Raw genomic sequence first — 14,702 nt, 5'->3', positions numbered from 1 at the left:
TTTATACAAAACTCTCCGTTGCGCTCCACCGGCGTAAATTGGATGATGAAGCGGCCGTTTTAATTAATGGCGGAGTTTTGGTGAGAAAAAAATCACCTTTTTCCTGTGTGTCGCGGAAACTTTTCACGAGACTCATTTTTCAAAAAGTTTAGGTGCTGTGACGCAGTTTGTGAGCTTTTGGCCTTCTCTGATTGCGACGCCCTCGTATTTATTTTCAGCCGCTTTTTATTCATGTGAGGGCTTACTTAGAACGAAAAGTCTGCTGGTTTCACGTACCGAAACAGATTAAAGTATAAAACGAGATACGCGTGATTAAAACACGTTTGGGCGTTGAAATGTGTAGTGTTCTTTTAGAATTTTCAAAAGCACAGCATGAGCATTGGTTAACGCGAATAAAAAAAATGAGCTTTAGTTAAATGAGTGTATCTGGCACATTCATTCCAGACAGGTGGTGTCCAACAATGGTTTCATGAGAATCAATAAATTAAATTAAAATTTGAACTGAAAATCAGTAAAAAATTATTAAAAAATAAAATAAACAACAATAATTTAATTTTGAATACTTAGGACTCCTAAAAATTATTAAAAATGATAGAATTGATAAAAAATTAGCCATGTGTACTCTAGCAAAAATTACGTTATTGATTTGAATTTTTTGCCCAATCTTTTAATCTGAACAACATTCATTTGAAAAAATAATAGCATAAAATATGCTTTCTTAACAAGTAATAGTCGTTTATAATTGCAAAACAAGAAGAGCAGGTTAATTATAATTATTTACATACGTTAAAACAGCCCAAAATATATTATTTCCAAAAAGTCTAATAATAGAATTTAATTGTGTGCATCATTCTTATTCACGTTCCACTAAATTTTCTCTTGTTTTCCTGCACGATATTCTATTTTTACTTTCAGGATGGCGTAATCAGGGTCTTACAATGAAATATGCATACACGCATGACTTATATTCTTGCTTCTCATTTTTCTGCAATTACCCACTCATGCTCCCGTCAGGATTAAGCAGCATTTGGCGTACAAAACGGAGACCACTTATTCAAAACAAAGGCCTCTGAGACATTTATTTTGCAATATTTGCATCTTGCCTAGGGCACTTCCTTGTCTCGAGCAGCCAGCGTGGTTGCCTCGGGTCAGATGTGGTCCACGATTGTCGTGCTCCCAAGAGTAGACGCGATTCACATGCCAAAAACAAGGCTGCTTTTTGCACTGTTCTTTTGGCTGTCAATCCCACTTACACGGGATCAGTTTGTTTTGCCGTCACTTTTTGCCAAGTCAATATAGGAGCTATATTTATTTTCCGCAGAAACGTGCGTCTGCGTCCAATACGGACAAGAAAAACGTTTAAAAGAAAAAATTTCATAGTCCCTAGAATTTATTTATTTCCAAAATTATTCCTGCAAAATCTTTCTTCGTGTATTTAGTACTTCTCTAGGAACAGGGGAAATAATTAATCGCGTAAACAACCTAATTACTGCTAATTACCATGATATGAAGGTTGAAATTAATAAAGCCCAAATTTACCCTAAAAACAAAAGTCAATATTTTGAAAAACTTATTTTTTCTAAACGAATGTGGCACTAATTTGAACTAAGATTTTTCATTTTGAAAATCACCATTTTATACTAAATCATCGCATAGAGAAACATATTTTTCAAAGTTTTTACCAAAATTTTCCGACTTTTTAAATTTTAACAATGGTAAAGTTAACTATCGATTTTCATACAGGGATCTTTCGCACTAAAGGAAAAGGTCTCGGCTGCATATTTCCTGCACCAAAAGTCAAGTGCACATCATGCTCTTCCTGATGTTTGGGAGTGTGAAAAACGGCGGCTCAGCGCCGAGATGAAAGTGTCAGTCACAAAAATGCGCGACGGAGCGTGATAAATTCATATTTAAATGTGTTCTTTTTCCTGGTGCTCCTCAGCGCCCCCGCTCCTGCTGCTCGGGAATAGACATCGCTTCTGAAATAATATAATGCAAGAGAAAGAGAGAATGTTCAGGCGGCAAAATGAATTGGAAATGAGAGAGAATATGAAATTGTCGCCCGCGCATCGAAAAAAGCGTAGGCGCCGAAGACGGTGGAGACTTGAAATCCTTAAAACGCGTCCATTGTCCCCGAGCGCGACAACAAAGGAGCTCCTCTTTCTAAAATATGGATCCGCGCGCCTTCTCTATATCTCCGTTGATCCCGCTCCTTTTGAATCGATCGGGACCGTAACACCATCAAATCACGCCTGAGATGGGAATTCAGTCAGGCTTATCTGCCGAGGCGCCCGTCGGTGTCTTTGAATAGGCGGCTGATAATTGTCCCGGTGTTCAATAAATTATTAAAACGTCTTTATATCAAAATGAATGCCCTTTATTTAAACTAACTTTCTGAGTAACTCTCTTTTTTACGAACACTAGCCAATAAAAATTAAAAATAATAGTAAGATTTTAAGGAATTTATTTATTAATATGATACATCAATTACTTCATAAAAAAAGTACTAATTCTTACTTTTTCTAGGTCTTACAAAAGATTGGAGTATTTATTTATTAGCAAAAAATGTGGAACCAGTCAAATTTTACATTGAATTAATTTAAGAAATTTATTTGAGGCAAGATCCACGTATCAGAAAATTTTGATTGTTGTCGAGCATTCTGATTGCACCCAAATAAAGCAACTATGAAACAACAATCATAACCTTTGTCATTGTTTTTATACGTGGACCCTGATAAGAAGGAACTGAAAAAGATCACAAAAATCATTAAATAAAAATGCACTAAATATAATTTATTTTTATTAAAATTGTCTGAATTAACAAAAATTGAGTTATTTTATGCTGAAATTTAGCACCTATATATTTATTTTCTTACAGAACTTTTAGTACAAATAATTTTTTTATTTATTAGTTGGCACCTGCATATTTTTGCTTGATGTCAGTTATTTTCACTTTATTTATCAGAGTACACAAATTTTATATTTTGATGAAATATGCACTTTGAAGCAATTAATTGACTAATTACGTCAGAAAAAATACCATAGCATTTAGTTAGACATAGTTATTCACAGTTATTCATTAATGGCTCCATTCTTAAATTTACTGCTTTTGATTGCAGGGTAGAACAGCAAAATGTGTTGCCTATTCCCTAATAGAAATCATGAACCCTCTCAATTTTTTTGTAAAAAAACATGTTTTTTTTTTTTTCTTTATTTTTACAAACAAAAGGTATTATTTTACATTCCTCTTGAAAAAGCTTGGGACAAAATTCTAGTCTAAGCACCGGGTCGCATTATTTGCACAGTGAAATAAAACATTCATGCTATCAGTCAACGGAGCTTAACTTGAGGAAAAAATGTTTCCTCTATCCACCTTCACCCTCCTACGCGTCATTCAGGTAAATACTTTTCTCATGTTTGCACATTCAACCGAGTTCGTGAAATGGATAGTATAAGCATTTCAACAAACATATGTATGCGTACAGAACGAAAATCGCTTTCCTTGGAGTAGCGAGAGGGCTTTCCATGTTCGAAATTCCAACCCACCATCACTTTTGTCTTTCAGTTACAAAAAGGGGAACGCTGACATTTCCTGCGAAATGATCGCTGGCAAAAAATTATTTTCGCAAGTGAAAATGAAAACCGTCGCTTCCGAGCTCGCGTACAAAAGGAATTTACGGCCTACGTGCAGCGAACGTCGGCATTTTATTCTAATAACCGAGCCCACGGCGCAGCAACGATTCGATCGTGCGTCGCGCGCGAGTGAAAATCGCGAAACGCCGGAACTTCTATTTGCTTTCAGAGAACGTTCTCGGACGGTCAATGTCAGATTTGCAGCAAGGAGATCACGACATACATAAATTAGCGAGTCAATAATCTAATCAGCCTGTCTAATTCGTCCTGTGGGAATCAGTTTTGCACGCCTTTGAATTGCTTAGAGATGATAACAACCTATCTCTTCTCCTAATTGCCAGATTGGCTGATCCAATTTTGCGCGACACGCAAATCGAATTAAACGCAAATTAATGAGCCCATTAGCGAAAAGGAGCGCAGGTTGTTTGAAAGTAGAAAATTAAGCAAAGCCAGCTCAAACAACCAGGCAACAATTTTAGCTAATTTAGAGTAAACTGGAGTAAACAAATAAATAATACGAGTTTTAATTAAATTAATCGTTTTTCTTGCAAGAGGTTTTCTTTCCTAATTTACAAACTTGTTTTTTTTTTTGTTCCTCAAAAACTTGATAAAAAGCTTATTAATAGCAATTGAATTTCAGCACGTGGGCCGCAGCGCAAAAAGGCCACGAGCAACTCAATTTGATTGAATCGTTAAACCAAAAGTGATTTGGACCAGACCAGATCAAATTCAACGCAAAAGGCCTGATTGAGCATTGTGTTAGGGCAGACGATGAAAAGCAGACCCCGGTGCTGAAAGCCACCCACTTATTGTTAATAGGGTTGGCGGAAAGTTCGTTAGCGAGAATTCGGCACGTGATTTTCTATGGGGTAGAAAATCTGTTTAATGTTAATACCAAATAATGGGAAACATCAAACAATCAATATTGATATTTCCTTATAAACACACTATATGCACCTCTTTGAAAATTTATATATTAAAACAACTCTTTGGATTTAATAATCATTAAAAATCTTTTAGAATAGCAAATGATTAAATGAAAAATAGACAAGTATAATTTTAAAGAAATCATTTTCATTTTGTGCATATTATTTTGCGTTATTTTGTGTCATGGATAATTATTATAATTGAAAATACAATTTATTACATATAATTATTTTCCTATAAGAGGCCATTTCATAACTCTGTTATATTTTATTAATAATGTTAAGACTATGATGCAAGTTAAGACGATGATTTAAATAGGCTGAAGCAAACAAATGCGATTATCATAACGGACAAACACCAGCACAAACAAGAGGGTGAGAAGAGCCTCTTGACTCCTGCTAGGTTGCCAATAATCGCACCTGTTGGCTGGTCGAGCGCTGAATTTGCCGTCGGCTGCTCTTTATGTATGGCCGCACGGCGATAAACACGACCACTTTGTCTCGACTGTTCTCTCACCTTTAAATGAAGGTTGTCTCTGTATATGCACCATAAAAGAACGAGACGGCATGTGAGGCACTTATTGCGCGCACCGGCACGTCTGTCAATAAAGAGAGCGAAAAAGTTTTTTTATGAAGAAAATTTGCCTCACGGAAAATACGCCCCGGTGAATTTCAAAATACGCAATGCGAAAAAAATCAAAAAATACACTGAAGTTGTAACGCAAAATAATTTTAAAAACATATTCAGAGAATTTGGGCATTTTTAATTTATTTTTCTTAATACAAAATATAAGTTTTGCATCAATTTCCATTGAAATTGAAAAAAATTGAGCCGTTTACTTTCAATGAAAATTGCGATTTCCACTAATAAAATAAAGTAACTCCTAACTTTTGTGTTAACTTCTGCTTTTTATCGCTAACAGTCAAATTCTGCAAAAACTTGAAATTTGCTCTCTCTCTACTTACAAAAGAAGACGCGCGCGAGCACTTTGGCGGCGAGCGTGGCGAACGCACATAAATTCTCATATTCATCTTCACTTGAGAGTGCTGCTGCACCTTTTCAGTCGTTGGCCCGTCTCACTGCCGATGAAAAGCAGCCTTTCTCGGTGCTGCGAAACCGCCCTGTGCTCTAGAACATAATGCAGCGCCGGTACGTATTTTGCAAGACGTGACGTGTGCGAAAGCTAGAGGGGTGTGTTCATGTTTATACAGTAGTGGGCCATAATTCAAAAACGCATCGAGCACCCTTCACGGTCGGTTGAACACTAACGGGGCGAACGTGAGCGCAAAGCGAAGGAAAACGCGCAATTTCATATATAATATTGGGCTGGGAAAGATGTTCCTCCTCGTCAGTAATTTTTCCTAAATTTCCTATGCACGCTCAGCAAAGAAAAATAAAAATTCTTAATTTTTTATAATTATTTATTTTTACTGTCAATTGTAAAAATCAAAATCCATCCCTTAATTTTTCTAAATTAATCAAATATTCTGATGTACAAATTTATGATATTTACAAATTATGAAATTTGGTTTTTTCTAAAAAAAAAACTTTCTGGTTTCTCTCTCAAGTTTCATTTTAATTTTTGAATATTGGAATGACGTATCTTGATTGGCTCCGAGCTAGTTCAGAGATATTCTTTTGATACACAAATGCACTAAATCAGCAACTTAATTAAAAAATTTCTGCAAAAGCAAAATCTAAAACAAATTTAGATTAAAATTTTTTCGTTAGTTTGAGAAAAATTAATCTATAAAAATAAAGAAATAATATTAAAGTAGGTGGAAAAGCATTTCTGTGTGAATTTAATTTTATCATAAATATACGAGGTGAAAATTGAAAGCAAACTGCACGTGGCAGCCGCGCTTCAGATTTATTATATTGTGGAGGCTGAGTGCTCTCCAACGAAACAAGTCGGTCCCGTCGCAAGCAGACCTCAAAGCAAAATTTATTCCAATCGATGGTGTGTCAAACGGACAAATAGATTAATTGTCACTTCTTCAATTGAATTGACCCTCGTCTCGGCCGCCGAATCGATACAGAAATTTAACTCTTGACCTCATCCTTGTCCCCCGAGCTGTGCAATCTGCAGGAAAGGGCAAGTGCGCAGTAGACGCGCCGGCGAATAAGAAACAATGACAGCAGGTTGGATGAAGAGAAAAAACTTTGGTAAAAGGAGGCACCTCTCCCAGATCATTTTCTATTGGCTATAGATAATACTGTCGTCAACTATACGCACACAAAAACTGAAAGGACAGTGAAAAAATCGTCTCGCGTCCCACTTTGTGAGCTATCAAGCGCTTTACATGCTGCATGTTTTTATCGGCCACACGGCCTCAAAGCTAAATAGCCGCTAAGAGTATTACGGGAACCGATAATGAGGTCGTGCTGACTAGACCTATTTGCCTTTCATGCATGGGAACTTTTATCAAACTGTGTTTAGAAACATGTAAAAAAAAGTAGCCAAAACTTTTCTCTGCCTTTTACCAACTACTTTTTAATTAAGTTAAATATGCGTTACAAAAACGAAGATTTGATTGAAATTTTTCAAATTTCAAATTAACTTTTGTGTAGAAATTAGATTTTATAAAGGCTTAGATATTAACAAAGTACAACGATTGGTAAAAAAAAATCCAACACAAACAATAATAATAAATAATTTTTTTTCTTTATTTAGTATTACATGAATAATTAAAATAATTTATGAATTCAAATGAGAACTATATTAAACATGTACCATGTTACCAAATCAGTTTTTTTTAATCCCATGGCTTAGTTGTAGGTTTTTTTACCTCAGTGATTTATGGTCTTCAAAATAAATCCTTGATTACACCAAAAAAGTTTGAAATTTTCTGTTTTAAATATTTTTTTAATTTATATTGTAACGTATTAACATTATATTATAATATAATAATACTATCACTATCTTAATCCTTTTTATTGATTTTAGTTTGAAAATTTAACTTTTAAGGTGTGTTGGATAAAATGAAAAATATGTTTCAAACTATTTGGAGGAAAAACGCTCCTTTACCGAAAATAACTTTTGGGGTGACTTCTCTTCTTTGAAACGCGGAGACGAAACTTTTAATCTTTGCGTCACAAAAAGTGAGCATACAGCAGTTTCGATTTCCTCAAAGTCCGGCGCCCCAGGGGCACAGATAATGTCCCCAGAGAGGGGTCATCTTCACACACGCAGAGCCGGGCAACCGGCAGAAATGAATCAACTTGGAATTCCTGAGGGCCGGATACCCCGGCGAGGATACGTGTCGCTTGATCAAAAGTTCACAGCTGCCGGGAAATTGAATTATCAGCAGAGCTAGCTGGCTGCTGGGCGAACGGGCGGAAATTCAAGCCACCTAGATGGATCCATTAATAACCTGCACAAAGGCTGCCCTAATAGATAGTACGTCACACGTGAATGCGGATTGCGCGGATTATATTTAATTTTCTCACCACCCAGAGGTGTATTTGAATCTCGTTGAGTAAATTAATTAACACAACCGCTTACCCGCATGACGCATAAGAGAATTCTGATCAAAACCACAAAATGTTGCTGACGCGCTATAAAATACAATTTAAACATTTTCTGCATCTGCGTGGATTCAAAATCAATAAAATAAATTTAATTAATTTTAAAATTCCCAATTTATATATTTATATTTCATAATATTTATGCTGAGAGAATATTTTTGAGAAAGCTAAAAATGAATTTTGTATGGAGGCAGTATGCAGCCTGTGCATCATGTGTGCGTGCTCGTTGCATACATCCCTAGGGGCCACTTGAGGCTACTCGGAGCGGTGAGCAATTAGTTTTATTTGTGTTTGCCTTGCCTAAATAGGAGTCGCGTGTGTGGCTATTGGTCCGCTCGTTTGTGCAGCGTGTTTACCTGGGGATCAAAGGACGAAATACGAGCGCACCCACCGCTTGCATTATTTGGCTTGATTGGATTGAGCCTGACAAGCTAACTGAATTTTACGCCAGTTCCATTAAACTTATTTTGTTTTATTATTCCAATTTTTCTGATATGCACTTTGTGTATTGTTTATTTCTTCGGCGTGCAATTATGATTTTTTTTACATACATTCAGACCGAATCAGACCAAGCGGAACGGTTATGAAACACACCATTAAAATATTTCTTTCCTGCAAACGCGCAGTAGATTTCACTTCCTCCCTTTCTTTCTCGGGCTGGAAGGGACTCAAATGAGAGCTTGTTTTATTTCACGCTGGCTTTCCGGCGCCTGAGCAAATATTTACTCCCTCTCGCAATTGTGGAGGCAACGAGTGTGCATGCAAAGGCCGCCAAGGGGTCAAAGGTCACGCGACTCGTTTGGAGAGCACACGCGAAATGCGCTGCTGAAAAGAAGCGGCGTTGGGTCTCGGCGGGCGGAGAAAGGGCCAACAAAAGAGCGACGAGCGGCCAGATTTTGTTTGCGGCGCCCTACTATTCACATTCCACCCCTGCGAAGGAAACACTGGGGGAATATATGCGAGGGATGTGCGGAGGCCCATATCCGTGGCCGCTAATTTTTCTTTCAGAAGACGCGGCCGCCCGGAAGGAAATCAAGTGGACTGACTTTCAAATTTTGTTATTTTTGACGGTCGAAATCACTTGTGAGAGGGCGGAAATTTTCGGGATTCATGCATGGCGACTCATTCACTCCAGCGAAAGAAAAAGGCGGAGAGGAGGGACGGCCAGATATCCAGATATTCAAAACTGTCAAATATATTTTTCACCAAGAAAAGAAATTGCATAAAAATGGCTCAAAATATTCTTTATTTTTATTATATCTATTATTTCCGTATTTAAAAAAAACGTATTATGATTTGTTTAAAAAAATTCAACGTTTCCATTGTAATATTGGGAGGCCATTATGGAATCCAATTTCAATGAGAAAAAAATTAATTACTTATTGCAAGGATGTTGTGAAGAGAGGGTTGCATATTTATACCAACATTACCAACCTATCCACACGGAAGCTAATTTGAAACTTTAAAAGGTCAAACGATTTCCTCTTCCCTTGCAAAGAAATACACAGTGAGGCCTCAAAAGTCAAATAATTGCCAGAGACAAAACTTTCATTTCCTGTTTGAAAACATCCGCCCTTTAAAGGGAGGAAATATAGCTGCAATAATTGGACGCTAGCGAAATCGGCAAAGTTAGTGGCAAGAGAAAAAAAGAGCCTGGCTTTTCCATTATTTCTTAAAGTTATACAATGATTTTATTTTGTTAAGAGAGTGAAAATATGAATTTTATATTCACGTCAGGCCGAGTTGTAAGAGTTGGAAAAATGAGAGCCTTCACTGCATCGCGAGCTTTTAAAACTACAAAGAGCGCAGCGTGTCGAGTTTTCTGCGTACGCTCGCAGGGATATACATTTTTCAAACGTTGTATAGCTTTTGCTGCACCGCACAGACTGCAAGTGCGATGTTACTCTGAAAGCAGTCGCTCAGTTATAAGGTCTGTGCAATGCCAATTCATCGAAGCAAAAAGCGACAGCGTGTTTGTCGCTCCTCTCTCTCTGTGTTTGCTGCAAGACAAAGTTCTCTCGGGCAGATCGGAGTGAGGTAAGCCACCGAAGGCAAAGGCAAATAATGTGCCCGAAAGCTGGGACGGAAGCTCGAATTGGAGCACGCGACCCGGAAAATCATTTTTAGTCTATGCAGCATTCCGTCGAGTTGCTGCTTTTGATACTTGTGGAATGAACATGCAGACGATTTTCATTAAGATAAGAAGCAAATATTGACTTAAAACTCCCAAGCTGGCAAATAATGTTATTCTAAAATAAATTTCAGTCTCGCATATACTTGGGTTCACGTCTAGTCTTTATTTATTTGTAGTTTATTTTTAGAAATTTTTCATGAAGTAATTGAAAAACTTTCTTTATTACAATAATTGCCCTGAAATTGAGATCAAGTTTTGAAGAATAATTCCCCTTAATTTATATTTGGAAGCAAAATTTGTCTGGCCTTGTTGCGAGAGTGTGCGAAAATTACCTTTGGTTTTTTGTCCCTCATTTACTCTTTGGTTACTCCCCTATTTGATTTATGTCCTTTCGACATGCCACGCTGACAAATACAGACTTTTTTCACCTCTTTTGTGAGCGCGCCGCTAACTAAGGACAAATGACGCCACCGGGTATATTCAACGTCGGCCACGAGGGTAATAACGCAGCTCATTTGTTCTCGGCACCTTTCGCAGCTGCACTGCAAAAAGGGAAAAGTGTCGCTCGGAAATCGTGCGTGTCTTTTTTGCCAGACAGTAGTTGAGTTACGTGGACTGAATTTTTAACAGGTGGAAAATACGAGGAATAATTTTCTTTTCAAAAGAAAAAACAAAAACACCAAAGTTCATCAAAATTGAAAATTGATCAGAATGAACAAAAAGAAGAGAACTAATAATTCGAATAGAATAGTAAACGCAAGTATGGTGTAAAAATTTGTTGTAAAAAAATACATAATTTTAAATATTCATACCAAATAAATAATCTGTGGAATCCATTGATAAATATTACAATGAAGTTCTTTGTTGAAAAAGTTTCTGATGGATGGTTTAATTTAAAATTTCAAAGTTTTTCATTTCAAGTGTTGCTAAAATTTGACAAAAATGATTTTCTTGATATTTCATTAAATAAGTCTGTTTTTTTATAACATTAACTCTGTAGTTTGAAATTTAATTCAAATTTACATTAGAGCAAATTAACAGCAAATAATTGTTGGGCCGCACCAACAAACAATTTAGCGCCGCTAATCAAACCTGTACCGCCTTTGAGTACAACGGAATGTCATGTTGATTCTTGCCTAATTAGCTCGTTTCCACAGGTGGCTTCGGAGCCAAATTTGCGTGGCGTCTTGTACAAACAACCCTGCGGTGCATTCCACGTGTGGGGGGCTGACTCCTGCCAAAACAAAGACAAGCAATTGCGGTCGCGCGGAATGTAGGCCGTCAATGGCCCTTTAATTAATGCAGCTGCCCTTTGATCACGCACCCCAGGCTCCAGACCAAAAAACTCTCGATCTCGTCTACGTCGAAGCGGCTCGTCTCTGAGCGAGGGTCATTCAGACGCACGGTAAACTTTGATAACAAAAAGCCGTCGGCCGACCCGTTTTCTCCTCGATTGGCAGCTCAATTAGTCCGGGAAAAGAACGCATTTTTTTTAGGGAAAAAAGTTTTAAGTGGATTAATGTGCTTCAAAGTTCAAGTTGACTCTGAAGAGCTCTCCTTTTCGGCAGAACGCGGAATTGATGGTGATCAATAAAAAAATCGTTCTTTTATTTGGCGAACTAAAGCTGTAGCAAATGGTAGTTATCTAAATATTTAAACAAAAATGAGAATTCAAGCGATTCGCAGATATTAATAAATAAAAATAAATCTAGGATAAAGGAAAAATTTACCAAAAGAAGCCATAGTTTGTTGTAAATATTTAAATGACATTAAAAATCACTTTTTTTAACACACTGAGGATGGTTTAGACATAATTATATTTTACTACTAATTTGTGATTAATGTATGTAATTCACCGTGGAAATTCTGGGCAAATATTATTATCATTATTATCACCCCCGTGTTTTTCTGCACGCATTCCCTAGCAGACCAGTAGCAGAAAACAGAAATCTGAGAAAAAATTAATAGACCTGATGAGCGTGGGGAGGAGCTTTAGAGCGGTTTCAAAAGTCATTAAAGTTAAACTAGAATTATTATTTATGTGTTTCAGATTTTCCCTCTTTCCCTCAGCTAGCACTGAACTGACGCAGATGCAGGTCAGTCTCTTTGATCGCATGTTCATGCGAATTTTACTTGTTGACAATGACAAATAAAGCTATATGTAATTAAAACATATTCACTATTCGGTTTGTAATTACAGGCTGATTAATCGTGTTTGCAGCTCACAAATAAACAATGCAGGTATTTTTGAATGTTTCCATGATTTTTGTTATTTATAATTAATGACAAATATAGAAATTGTTCAACAAAACACGTTTGATCGGTGAATTAAATCTTATTTCATACTTGCTTCTTACAATTTAACATTTTAATTACGGCTATTTTATATAATTGAACAAGTTTTTCCTTTTCCATATCAAAGTGAATTACTATGAACTTTCTATTTCTTTGATTGCTCAATTTTTCAGTTAATATTATTGAAAGTAATAATTTTGTGTTACATTAAATTCATTTATTGAATTTATTCTTCCATACCGAGAGAGGCAAAGTAAAAATTTCACCGAGATCCATTTGAGGAGTGCCAAGAGCGGGTTTAAAAAATTCCTCATTTTCTCTGTGCGAAACATTTGAATAAAAAGTCAGAGGGAGAGCCGTTTTTCCACTGCTGATGATATTCAAGATTAATGGGCCTCGTCCTTGCGCGTCCGTCGGTCTCCCGCGGGCACTCGACGCTCTCTCCTCGTCATCATTGTTGGCGGCTGCAATCGATGCCCTTAATAGCCCTGTTGCAACAAAGCGGCGTTTTATTGGCGACGATGCTGCGGCCAGATGTCCCAGCAGCAGAAGCCCTATTTTCGCCGGCAAGGGGATGAAAACGTGAATATATCTCAGGCTCTAGTCAGCTGTAAAGAACTGTCTTGTCCTTGCATTGGAAATTCATTAAAATTCAATTGTGCAGGAAGAGATAGGGACGTCCTTTTGCAGACAAAGAGGAAAATGTTTCCACCGCAAAAGAAATGAGATTGTGTTCGTTTTGCTGTGCGCTTTATGCAACCCGCTCATCCCGCGAGACCGACGAAAAGGCTAACTGGACCCTAAGGCAAAGGAAAATTTTGTTTGGCCTCGACTTTTTTTACGTGTCGTGAGAACGGAAAAGCACTTTCAGTATAGAATGGCAAGAAAAAATACTCACAAACCAAATCTGGTGCAATTTCAGTTTTGTGCATATGCGGGATCAGATTTTTGTATTTTCCTATATACTGCGGTTCCTACAATCAACATTGTTCACAATTAATCACTATGCTATTTAAGAAACTGTGCAATTACAGCTCCTAAAAAGAAATAAGAAAACGTTTCTTCAAATAACTGCGCTGCTGAAAATTTATAAAAATATAATATATGATTTGTTTTTATATATAATATAATATTCATTTATTTATATCAGTAGTTTATTTAAAAAACCATTTTTTCATCGATCCGAATTCTGATGAAAACCAACCGCAAAATATAAAATAATCACTCTAGTTTTATGATTCCCATTTTCCCAATTTTCGTAATCAGATAAGGCTGATGTGGTAGTTTAGCAGCTATCGAGAGGCCTGCAGATGTGGCGATTAGCACTCTCTCTTCTGCTAGCTCCATTCACCCCCTTCCCAGCTCGGCCACAAATCACGAAAACAATTAAACTCTCTTAAGAGATAGGCCGGTCCTTTGTGCGATAAAATCGGCAGCTGATTTATTGTATTTTCTCCAAGGAGCCGGCGCTCTTCTTATTTTCTCTCTCCGCCCGTCTGGATGTAAATTAGGCGTGCGCGGCGTGCGGAGTGCGAAATAGAACGGACGGACCTTGACCAATACGCCTGGGGTTTGCAGACGGGATGCAATTTCACAGCTCGATCGACGCAGCGCCAGAGAGCAAAGACGCAGTTTTCGATTTCAACGCGTACGCAGTGAAATATGAATGAGAAAGAAATGCAAATCGCGTGCAACTTTTTGCATTGCTATGAAAGTCACTCTGACAAATTGAATAAGATTCGAGCCGCGTTTTCTCCCTTGTTAAATTATGCATGCACAATTATTTTATTGTTGCTCCTGGTCGCGTCCTTCCTGTTGTTTTTTCTACCCGCGGCCTTGATACTGTAATTACTGCGTGCACTTCGTAAGCTTAGCGGAATTAAATTCTTAAATAGCAACAAGAAAAGCGTCAGGCGCGACGGGTAAAAGAAAAATTAGAGCAGACAGTTTGACATGAAATGCGTTTTTTTCAGTACAACGCTAGACTTTTGTCACTAGCTAAGCAACTGTCGGAAAAAATATTTCACAATTCAAAAAATTATTATTTTGTTTTTAATTTTTCATTCGTAATTATGAATTTCAATTTAAATTATATATTATTGTTTTATAATTTATTTAGTAAATATTTTTGGTAGCGGAAGCATGAAAAAATTGCGTCGGAGAGAGTATAGTTTTAACAGTATAA

This window comes from Neocloeon triangulifer, unplaced genomic scaffold (assembly GCF_031216515.1).
Source record: "Neocloeon triangulifer isolate White Clay Creek 2 clone unplaced genomic scaffold, ASM3121651v1 ptg000014l, whole genome shotgun sequence".
In the NCBI taxonomy this organism is placed as follows: Eukaryota; Metazoa; Arthropoda; class Insecta; order Ephemeroptera; family Baetidae; genus Neocloeon; species Neocloeon triangulifer.
This window is presented reverse-complemented; position numbering follows the sequence as displayed.